The sequence below is a fragment of the Caretta caretta genome, chromosome 6, assembly GCF_965140235.1.
Source record: "Caretta caretta isolate rCarCar2 chromosome 6, rCarCar1.hap1, whole genome shotgun sequence".
NCBI lineage: Eukaryota > Metazoa > Chordata > Testudines > Cheloniidae > Caretta > Caretta caretta.
This window is the reverse complement of record NC_134211.1, coordinates 39,264,488-39,276,730: the sequence shown is the minus strand read 5'-3', so window position 1 is coordinate 39,276,730 and position 12,243 is coordinate 39,264,488. Positions and strand designations below refer to the sequence as shown.

The following is a 12,243-nucleotide window of genomic DNA, read 5'->3' as shown; positions in this document are numbered from 1 at the left end:
GAGCTGTGGCTCACGAAAGCTCATGCTCAAATAAATTGGTTAGTCTCTAAGGTGCCACAAGTACTCCTTTTCTTTTTGCGAATACAGACTAACACGGCTGTTCCTCTGAAAAGGGAATGACTGGAACCTCTGTTATTAGGGCAGGCTTGGGGCCTGATTTGCATCTTGTGCTGTCACTTACACCTGTGCTAAATGAGTGCATTTTGGATGTAAAATGATACTATTCTGATTTGATATTGTTTTACATCTACTTGGCACTCGTTTGCAGGCAAAGCTATAGATCATTGGTTCCCAAACTGTGGGGTGCACCCTCTGGGGGGCATGAAGAAATTCCAAGGGGGGTGCGAGGCTGCCTGGCCCTTAAGCTCCCGGCCAAGGAGGCTAGCCCCCGGCCCCTCCCCACCTGTCCACTCTCCCCTGCAGCTACACCGCCGCATGTGCAGCATAGCTTGAGCCCACTCACCTCCCAGGCTTTCCATTAAGCCAGTCCTGCCGCTCTGAGCGGCCTGGTAAGGGGGCGGGGAGCAGAGCGTTGGATAAGAGGCAGGAGGTCCCAGGGGGGCAGTCAGGGGACAGGGAGCAGGGGGGTTGGGAGGAGGTTCGGGGGGGCAGTCAGAAGACAGGGAGCGGGGGGGGTTGGATAGGAGTGGGAGTCCCAGGGGGCCTGTCAGGGGCTGGGGGTGTGGATGGGGTCAGGGCAGTCAGGCGACAGGGAGCAGGGGAGGTTGGATAGGGGGTGGGGTCCTTGAAGGGGGCGGTCAGGGGACAAGGATCAGGGAGGTTGGATGATGGTAAAGGAGAGGTGGGGGGTGTGAGGATTTATCGAAAATTAAAAAGAAGGCGTGATGCCGAAAAGTTTGGGAACCACTGCGATAGATGATGAGAGTAAAGCAGTGGCGAATCAGAGCTCCAGTTTCTATTTTCACTCAGAATCCAAAATTGTTAAATCCCCAAAACCCAATTTATACAAAATTTCCCCTCATGGCCAGCAGACTTCTTACCGCAACCTGTTTGCTGATGATTTTGCATCACTGGCCAATCCATATGCCTATGGCTCAGGCTTTCAGTGCTGTCTATCAAATATAATTTGGCCATTATGTTCCTATCAGTGGATGTTTTAGCCTCTACCACTACCTCCAGTTAGAAGCCAGCAAAGTTCTTCCACCCATGTTGTATGCAACCTTAAAAGATTGCTCCTTGGTGCAGCACAAAAAGCTAGAGGCTACTTCTGACTTAACCCTATGTAATACATGGGACTTTGAACAATGAATCACTATGATTCAGCCAGTAAACATCAGTGATCACAATCACCATATAATTAAGTTTAATATTCTCAACAAACGGCATCATACTGCAATCTAACACTGACATTAAACTTTGAAAAAAGGAACAACTCAAGAAGACCATAAAGTAAAAAATTAGATAATTAAAATCTTTAGATTCATCATGGAAGCCACTTATGTATACCGTAATATACCGGTTATAAAAAAAGCAGTATGGTTAAATGACAAAGTTCAAGAGGTTTTTCTAGCCAAACAGGTATTGTTCAAAAATGCAGATCCAGCCCAATTTAGGCAAAAAGGAATATAAACTATGGCAAGAAATCAACCAATTAAAATTAGGAAGACTTTTTTGAATTTTGAAAAGCAATTAGCCCAAAACATAGAAACAAATAAAGGAGCCAAGATTTTCAGATATGGGTACCTAATGTTAGGCTCCTATATGCATATTTAGGCACACGAATAAGTGGCTAATTTTCAAAAGTGCTAGTAACTTATCAGCTTCCATTGACTTGAGATCAATTGATACCTGCTCATAGCACTGGGGGAAGGAGAGAGGTGAACTGTAATGAACAGGTCACAGCTCCCAGATTCTAAGATTGCATCTATGCCACTCTGAGTCCTGACTCAAGTTAACAGTGTAAAAGAGCTGCTCTAAGTGACACAAACTGGCAGGAATGCAATTAGATTCTCAAGCCTAAAATAATAGAATCTGAACACTATGGAATCGTTCACACTGTTAGTAAATGTTCAAATCAGTGCACAGGTAGTTACACACACAGCTGAAGTTATTAAAAACTTAATTTGTGTATATAACCTTTTTGATACATCACTTAACATGTATCCTTAGTCTTATTAATCAGAGGAAGCATCATTTGTTACCAAAGCACCATTCTTTCTTAGCCTCTAATACAAATTATGATGTGCTGAAGAAAGAACTTCTTATATGCAAATCTCACTAAGGAATCAATACAGCCTAAATTTGCTCCTGCTACTAGCTACTACAGACTCAGTGAAATATTTTCTAAGAAATATCACGCTAAAGGTACAATATAATGCAAAACCCATTAACTAAGGCTTAAGAGAAAACACAAAAGAGGTGTAAGAAATTCAATAAGCAAGCATCTTAAAACTAATTCTCAATATAAATATATGTAAAGACTTTTAAAATTAGAACTATATTTTTACATTTTTGTTCTCAACACAAATAAGAGACAATATAAGAGGGACAAATAAGAAAAAAACCAAGATATTTCACTTTACAATAAATTGTTATTCTCTTACTAAACACGTCAGACATGTGCAATGCAATAATACAATTATTTGTGTGTCAATAATAGCTTTATTTTGTTGGAATCCACTGTTGTGTTAAAAGACAACAATGTACATCATCCATTGATTGATGCAGTAGAGGGTAGATTTCCTATCTCACATCACCATAAACTTTACTACTGGCTACAGTCACTAGTTATTCTCCCAGCTGAAGCAATTATTAGTGTGGTCATTGTAATATATAATCAGTTTCAGGGATCACTATGGAAATGAAAAGCTAACGCAAAAAAAGTCACTCAATTTGTTTGCCACGGTCCTTGAATCATAAAATGCTATAGTAGCGTGTTTCTCATATATAACAAACTAATATATGGCAAGGAAATTATTACAGTAGTACTCAGAGGATTAAGTGAAGGGATAGATAGAAGAATGAAATACAGGATCAAGAAAAGAAAGGGGGGGTAGAAAATGTCTCATTCTGCCAAGATCTATGTATGGGACACTGATCTTGACCATAGAGCACAGACAGGAAGCAAAGGCATGAATGGACTTCTACATATTTATTGTTTGGGGCTCAATTATTTTTTTGTGCAGATGCTAAGAGGCTATTAGCACATTTTAGCAATGTAAATATTCTAAACTTTATGAATCCATTCAAAGTTAAAGACTATACCTTACAGGATGGATGGAAAAAACAACAAAAGGACACAGGAAACTGGAAACGTTGGATTGAATTGGGCGAAGTTGCTCTCTGAAGCTCTTTGAGAACAGTAATCTTGTCAAGTTCAGTTCCCTATTGCTTTACCAGGGTGGGAAGACTGAGGAGGCAATAACATATGCCTGTGTCATAAACAGGTTCTCAATCCCTGGCGACGGCGGGTTGGTTTGTTAAAGGCTGGAGGAATTTTAACAAAGCTGCAGCCCCCATTTGGCGAGCTGGAGTCTTTTCGTTGCTGGGGTGGCGTGGTGGGGAAGTTAAGTTTTACAACCTTCACAGGGGGGAGGTATTTAAACCCCTCGCTCTTGTCAGTGCCTGTTTAAAGAGCAGCCAGACCAATAAAGCATCGGGCTTCTATCTCCGCTTTGCCCAGCCCCGGCCTGCAATCAGGGCACTCAAAACACCCGCGCGCCGGGCTGAGGCCGCCCGCCGGCCGATGAAGAGACCAGGCCGCAGCAACGCCAGTCAGTGAGAGCTGGCGGGTCGGGGCGGTCGGATGTCCCTGCTCATCCTACAGGCAACGAGCGCGGAGGAGGCTCGTCAACAACGAACCCCACGAGCGGAGCCCCGTAGCCCCCGCCTCCCGCAGACTCCCCGCTTAGTGCCCCACCCCCGCCGCTCGACTCCCCCGTCGTGTTTTAAAAAAATCAATCAACGCGCTCGAAACCCTGAAGAAAAATAACCTCGCCCCGCCCCGCCCCAGCGCGGCGTAACACGGGGGAGGCGGGGGAAGTAGCGGAAAGAGGGGAGAGCCAAAGGAGAAGGGCGCCGGGTCATCGCCGCCCATTTACCCGCACGCTGAGCCGCCTCCTTCCCGCCAGTTCCAACCGTCGGTTCCTCCTCGCGGGGAGCCCGAGAAGGGGAGCCGGGTGCGAGTCTAGGCGGAGGGTCTGCAGAGCCGTAACCCAGCCTCCTTCGAAGGCTGGTTCCTGGGGTTCTGGTTGCTGTTACACGCCCTCCATTCCCCGGGTGCCGCCTCGTGCGTATGTCTAAAATCATTAGAAATAAAAGAAAAAGAAAAGCTGCAGCAAGGCAGGTGCTCGCACCACCCGCAAATTGCATCAACTTTGCCCTTTGGTGGTGGCCTGAGTCCCAAACAGCTGCGCTGGTTGCACTAGTGCTGTCATTGGCTTCGCACTAAAACCAGGGCAGGTGAGTGAGAGAAATGTGAGGAGCTTGTTAGGCCAGACTCATAGCAACAATAGGGAAGGGAGATCAGACAAGAATTTGTTAGCTGAGGCCTGGTCCAGGCTTAATGTTTAGAGCAGAATAGCTACTGGGGGGGACGAAAAATCCGCACAGCCTGAGCGCTGCAGTTCAGCTGATCTAACCCCTGCTGTATTCAGCCTGTTGGGATCCTGGAAGAATGCTAGCTAGGCTGGTCTGGAAAGTTGCATGACTCATGCCTCTTTCGGAACACCGGCCTGTTCAGGAAGCTGCAAGCAGGGACTTCCTCCCCAGACCAGAAAATCACCGTAGGGGCAGACGAAATGCCCATTGTGATCCTGGGAGACCCTGACTTCCCCTTAATGCCGTGGCTTACGAAGCCATACATGGAGCAAGGAGCAATTCAGCAAAGGCTGAGCAAGTGCAGAATGGCTGTTGAGTGTGCTTTTGGCTGTTTAAAGGCTCGCTGGTGCTGCCTATATGGGAGGCTGGACCTGGCTGATGACAATATTCCTATGCTTATAGCTGCGTGCTGTACGCTCCCTAATATTTGTGAAGGGAAGGGTGAAAGCCTCACTCAGGGCTGGACCGCTGAGGCTCAGTGTCTGGAGGCTGAATTTCAACAGCCAGAGACCAGGGCTACTAGAGGGCGCAGCACGGGGGCATAAGGATCAGGGATGCCTTGAGGCAGCAATTTGAAGCTGAAAACCATTAATATTTGTTGCTATGCTCAGAAGTGCAGTGTTTGTAGTGTTAAGAGGTGATTGTGATTGGTGCAGATGATGCACTATGAAGGTGTAAGAAAATTGCCTGCTGCTTTGCAGGGCTCTGTTTGTTGTCAATTAATGGAATAAAGATTGCTTTCAAACCAAAACAATTCTTTTAACAAAAAAAAAAACACATCAGCACTATAGGTGATGGGGGAAGGGAGGGTCCCAGGAGGAGGTGCGGTCTGGGACCGTTAAAGTTTGTGTATGTCCAGGGATCATGTCCAACCTTCTCCTTTGGAGTACAGTGCAGCGGGTGCTGTACTTCAGCAGGGCTAAACTACAGAGGGACAGGTGTTGAGTGCAATGGGTACTGAGAGTCCGCATTGCTGGACTGTGATGGGGCAGGAGTGGAATGCAGTGGGTACAGACTGGAGCCAGGAGGTTAAGTGTGTTGGCTGTGTCTGGGGGGTGCATGGGAAAGAGTTTTGTGACAGCGGCTGCAGGGGAGGGTGGGCGTGGAGCTGCTCAGTTTGCAGTGCTAGTGGTGCCTGGAGCATGTCCGCTTGGTGCTCCATAACATTTAAGAGCCGCTCCATTGCTTCTTTCTGGCACACCACATTCTCCTTTTGGTCTTTCTTCTTGCTGTCCCACCACTCCTTAAATTCTTGTTTTTTTGGCCACTGAGTGCATCGTGACCTCACACAGAAAGTCCTCTTTAGTTCTTCATGGCCACTTCCTAATTCTGCGCAGCCATTCAGCTGGCAATAACAAAGAGGGAGGCTGGGCTCCCAAGGTCATATCTCTGAAGCCAAAATGCAACATTTTTCAGAAGCAGTATTGTTTGCAACACAGAGACCACTTATTTAAAACACAGCCACCATTTACATACTTGTCACTAACTGGCTGAACCCAGGCAAGCACACATGAGCCACGAGACCCCCAAAATGGTGAGAAACCACAGGAGAAATCAGTGTTCCAGGACCATCATGTACACTGGGCACGGGGCTCTTGGGGAGAGCTAGCACTGTAGGGGGGGCCTTACAATCATTCCTGTCCCCACATTTTCTACAGGCTGTGTTCATTATGGAAGATATCTCGTTGCTGAGGGAGGGTCTTCTCCAAGACTGCGGCTTCCACCCTGGCCCTTATGCGGCTCACTTGTGTGCAGCAATGGTGTCCCCCCAACCTCTCCGTGACAGCAGAGTGATGTGGGAAAGTTACCATTAATGGGGCAAGAAACAAAGCAGCTCTGACAAAGAACCTGCGGCAGCAGATTTCCCAGTATCTCCATGAGAGTTTCCTGGAGATCTCTGAGGTAAATTCCCATGAAATGAGGGAGACAATCAACAGCCTATTCTGCCACTCAGACTACGTATGTGGTGGTACGTGCATCATACAGATAGAAGCCTGCTTTCTGCAACCTCCTGCCCCCAACAACTCGCTTCAGCGATTCTCAGAATCAAAGCCACTTGCTAGGGGCCTCTTCTCTTGCTTGTGTTTCACCAAGATCTGATAGCTGTGACTGGCTAGCCTCCTCCGGGGTAGAGAAGAGCTCTGGGCTGCATGCATCTCTGCCCTCCGAGTCATCCTCTGCCTCTGGGCCCCTTCCCCCCCACATCCTCATCCAAGATTTCCTCCTCCTGGCTTGTTCCACTCTCGACTGGCATGCGAGCCACCAAAGTATCCACAGTGGCCTTCACAGTGGAGGTGAAGTCATCAAGTATCACGTCCAGCTCTTTGTAGAACTGGCAGCTTGTGGGTGCAGCACTGGAGCGGCGGTTTGCCTCCTGCGCCTTGTGGTAGGCGTTCCACAGCTCCTTCACTTTGACCCGGTACTGCAGTGTGTCCCGGTCATGGCCCCTTTTTGTCATGTATCGTGAAATCCGTCCGTAGGTATCATAATTCCTAGGGCTGGAGCGCAGCTGGGACTGGTCAGCCTCTTCTCCCCAAATACTGATGAGGTCCAGCAGTTTGGCATTGCTCCAAGCGGGGGATCGCCTGGTGCGTGGAGCAGGCATGCTCACCTGGAAAGATGCGCTGAGACCACTGCACACATCACCAAGCAAACAGGAAGGGAACTTTCAAAATTCCAAAGGAATTTATGGGGTGGGGATGACGGTTGGTCACCTAAGGGCAGGGCAGTAGAGTTCAAACTGATGACCAGAGAGGCGAGAACAGGCATTGTGGGACACCTCTTAGAGGCCAATCGCAGTGTTGTAATCGACCATGGTGTCTACACTGGCACTGTGGCCCTGCCAAGCCACTTAGTGCGTACACCTCAGGAGTTACAACGCAGAAAGCTGCTTTACTGTGCAGAAACTTGCCGGTGTAGATAAGGCCTTAGTGTAGACATGGCCTGAGGTTAGCACTTTAAATCTACACATATTAACAACTAGCTTTCAACATTTTCTGAAGAACATAGAAAGCAATCTCTGTCCAACATTTTTGGAAGTGGAAAATGAGGGTTTTCACACCATTCACTCTTGGGCATTGCAAACATGGAACAGAAAAAACATCACAATAATATCATTTTAGCTTTCCTAAACAGTTTGCAAAATAGCCAAATCCTGGTCCAGAGTGTTTTTCTTTGTGTTGTTCCTTTTCTTTATTTGCTGTAACAAAGCTTCATTTTGTTCAAGGAAAATTCAAGATAATCCAGAAAGAAAATGTAGGTATTTAGAAATAAATAATAGCAGCAATGTTTTGGAGTGGATTTTAATTTCACTTGAAATAATTACTAAGTATCAGAACACATTATGCATGCATCATCAGACAGTGAATAGGTGCATGTAGGTAGTTGTTGAACTTCAGAAAAGGTAGGCTTTGCCTGCTATTATTTGGAAAAATTATGGTGTGTAATCCTATCTCTATGGAAGTCAGCCAAAATTCCCATTGAGTTCATTGGGACCAGGATTTCACACCTAGACTCTCAAACATTTTATTCTAATAACTTGTTTAAAAATCTATGTTTTCAATTATGTTGTTTTTGAACTTTACATGAAATCCCTACTATTCGAGAGTAATTATGAAAAGACAATTTGTTAATTCTGTTTTTTTTAAAACCTAGGTTCTGTTTGGACTCAGACGTTCTCAAAATTACCCTGCCAACATTAACCTACACTCCAGTTCCCTTTCCTTTGTGAAAAATTTGGATTCTTCAAACCTTAAAAAAAATTCCCAATCTAAAAATGGAGATATCAGTAATTTATGGTAAAATATGGGATTGTCCTAATAATCCCCAAATGAAGTGTTATAAACCCAGGAAATTCAGAGTTATGTTTAAAATGAAACGGAATCCAAGCATATTAAAGGTATGGAATTTCACTCTTTCAAAATGGCTGCTATCTTCTGTTCTCAGTAAGAACAGTGAGACTGAGAGCATACCCACATTTAGCAAAGATGGCTGCTGTCCCCATTCTCCTTCTCCTCACAGTGCTCCTCTCAGTGGCAGATTAGCCACTGGGCCAATGCGGCTTGGCCCCAACCTGCTCTGCCTGCCCAGAGCTTCTGCTGGGGCGTGGGGTCGGGGTGCAGGGACTTGCCCTGCTCTGCTCACCTGGCGCTCCTACCAGGGAGCAGGGCATAGGGGCTTCCCTCGCTCCCTGACAGGAGTGTCAGGGGGAACTGCAGGCAGGAGGGGTGGGGTGGGGCCCCAACTTGCTCTGACCCAGGACTCCACAAACCCCTAATCCACCTCTCTCTCCTTTTCACCTCCCGATAATAGAGAGACTACGGTCATCTTCCTAAAGCTTGACATCACTCCTTTTGGGAACAATGGGATATGCTGACCATTTTGGAAGAGGGCATATTTTTGTTTCTCTTAAGTTCTTTGTGGAATTCTCTGTAGGAGAACATTATTCTTTAACCTGTGCTAAAAGAGAAAATTTCCATTATGAAGAATAACTGGAAAAAATTACCAGTTAAACGTTAATCCCTTTAAAAAAATCGTGTACTTTATACACAAGATTTCATTGAGTTTTAATTATAAGGGAAGTTTGCATTATTCTGTTATTAATTTTCATTAGAGTCAAATAAAAATCTGACGAGTTCTAAATTTTTAAAGGACCCATTTTTAATTAATTTTAACATCTAAACTAATTAATGAATTTACTTTCAAATTCTCAAAATTCATTCTATATGCAAAGAATTAATGCTATTTTGGGGGGCTGTATTTTTCATTTATAACAAAGAAATTGAACCCCTGCTTTGATTGCAGAATTAAAAACTTAACTATGGAGCCACAACTGATGCCTTAATTGGGGGATACTAAAAGCACAAATCATGGTTATACAAAAAATAAAATGTTTGCATAACAGAAATATATCATTTTTATATTAATTTTCATAGTTCTCAAACCCACCTTCCTTCTTCCATAATGTTCTGCATATAAAATATAGAGTTTGAGCCTTCAACTGTTATAGAAGGTGTACTTGAGGAAGTATGGGCTGCAGGATCAGGGTCTTAAACTGGGAATCTCTTTGCTCATTTTTAATTTTTCTGTAACAGCTGTGCACACAAATGGCACTATAGAAATAATTATACATAAAAATAATAAAAGTTTGGTTGCTGAATGCAGTCTTAATTTATAATTCCAGGTATTCCACATTTAACAGATCTTGTTAACTCAAACTACAATATAAACAGAAGACGACTTCCCGGTAGACAAAAGTTAAGAAGGTTGGGCTCCAGATTTCCAACTTTTCCTATATTTTTTAAAGTAAAGAATCTGTGACTAAAATTTTCCAGTCATTCAGATTTCAGTTTAACTCTAAGGGCTTGTCTCCACTTACCAGTGAATCGATGCTGCATAAGGTAAGTCGATGGGAGAGTTTCTCCCATCGACCCAGTGCAGTGTAGACACCACAATAAGTCGACCTAAGGTACATCGACTCCAGCTATGTTATTCACGTAGCTGGAGTTGCACAATTTAGATCAACTTAACTCCGTAGTGTGGACCTGCCTCAATATTTGAACTGTTGGAAATTTATCTCATATAACGTACTAAATTATTTGGATAGGTCCGACATATAGCTCCCTAACGCGATATTATAGCCTTTTTTCCAACTATTTCTATTACATAGTTTAAATAGGCACTATATTTTTTCATTTTTTTCAAACCTGCTCCACTATGTTATTTCAGCTAAAGGTCATATCTCCAAATAAATTTATCTCAGACTTCTAAGTTTCTTGCACAAAAATAACAGGAGTTGTGAACAATTTGACCTCTGGGAAATATACAACCCAATTTCAGCCAGGCATGCAGAACAAAGCAATAGCCAATAATGGATGAGTATAATGTCAAGTCACATACCTGAACCACTCAGATCCACAGTGTTGACTTCTTTAGAAATATGATGCATGAAATACCATGTCTTTGACATGAAAAAAAGTGAGCAGAATTAGATCAATTAAAACCAAAAACAAAATTTTAATATTTCAAATACTTTTGTATTTCTTCAGATGGATTATTTGTTAACATTATAGTACATTAAAAAAGAATATTTTTTAAAAATCTGAATGTAACAGTAATTGCAATATACAGTTACATGGAGACAATCCTTAATGTTTTCCAGTCCTTACTGTACTGCAGCCAGTACTGACTTCAGCATTGCCAGTTTCTATCAATATAAGTAACAGTGGCCATGTCACTCTGTGTCGGTTTTTAATGCATTATCAAGTTAGTCCTCATTGACCTTACCAGTTACTACAGCTGCATGCCCGGAGACATAGTGCTATCTACGCTAACTATCACAAATGGACCATGGTAAAAATATTACTGAAAAATTCCTACTGTCAGTCCATATAAAGCTTTAAGCTATTTAGGAATCATGCATGATTGTTCAGAATTTTTTCTTCCCGCGTAGATGCTTATTAGGTGTCTTTACTGTCCTGGGGATTACTGATTGAAAACATGCAACTGGGGCCATATATGTTCTGTTCATAAAGGTCTGTCATCACAGGTTTTCACTTTTCATTGTAATTGGCTTCTTACTTACATGAATATTAGTGTAGATGTTCAAATCCCCAATCTTATGCATTTAGAGCCTGATCGTGCTCTAACTCACATTGACTTCAACATGAACAGGGCCAGATATTATAAGTGGATAAAGCTAAATATTGTTTGAACATTTAATGAACAGATAAAACAAAATGGCTTTTCAACATTAGTTTTGCAGGTTTCACTAAGGAGACAGTTTAGAGGAATTGAAATGGGACAGACCAAACTTTCAGTATAAAACGTGTAAATGCAAATAATACAATATTCAGAGAACAATTAAAAATATTTTAAAAAATAATTGTGGCTTCAAGAGAATAACTCCAAGGTCAGTATATTATTTATGGCACACTGTTAGTGCTACAGTTACTTTACACAGATGTAGGAAGACAAATTCCATGTACCGAAGAGCTTACAAGTCTTGGCCCTGATTCAGGGCATATGATTAAATCCATCCCTATTCAGAAAAACAATTAAACACATGCTAAATTTTTGTTATAAATATAGGTGTTCTCCTGTAATTCCTACATCAAACCCAGAACTTCTGGTGGAGCTAGGCCATGTCTTTTAGAAAGATATCCTGTGTTGACTGAAAGACTTCAAGTGATGGAGAATTCATCACATTTTTATGTAAGTTGTTCCAAAGGCTAATTACCCTCCCTATAAAACATTTGTGCCTCATTTCTAGCCTGACTTTGTCTAGTTTCACCTTCCAGTCATATCTTGTTATGCCTTTGTCTGCTAAATTAAAGAGCTCTGTATTATCAGAAAGCTTTGTCCCCACGTAGGTACTTATAGACCGTGAGCAAGTTACCTCCTAAACTCCTCTTGGATAAACTAAATAGATTGAGCTTCTTTAGTCTCTCAGTGTAATCGGCAATAAGCAAAGGGAGGAAGGGGGTGGGTTGTGATGAATAGTGTGTCTGAACAATAGGGGGTACTACACATCATGTTAGTGATGTGCTGGTGAGGTTAAGATTCTGACCTCACCAAATTAAAAGGAAAGTTTGAGAAATCTCTTCTCTGATAGAATTGCCCCTCTCTGCATACTCTCAACATATGGCATTTCTTCCAGACCTCAGTCATGCTTGTAGCTCTTTC

The 12,243-nt window shown here is 43.2% G+C and overlaps 1 protein-coding gene across 1 annotated transcript in view; it reads right to left on the bottom strand.

Moving 5' to 3' along the window:
* Window positions 1–12,243, bottom strand: part of CCDC73 (coiled-coil domain containing 73) — a 250,798-nt gene that overhangs the window by 153,296 nt on the left and 85,259 nt on the right. Inside the window, exons 4-5 of the mRNA XM_048852773.2 lie at window positions 10,459–10,519; window positions 4,062–4,259 (exon numbers count right to left, since the gene is read on the bottom strand). The gene's annotated coding sequence lies outside the window, so the exon portion shown is untranslated. The remainder of the gene's footprint in view (window positions 1–4,061; window positions 4,260–10,458; window positions 10,520–12,243) is intronic.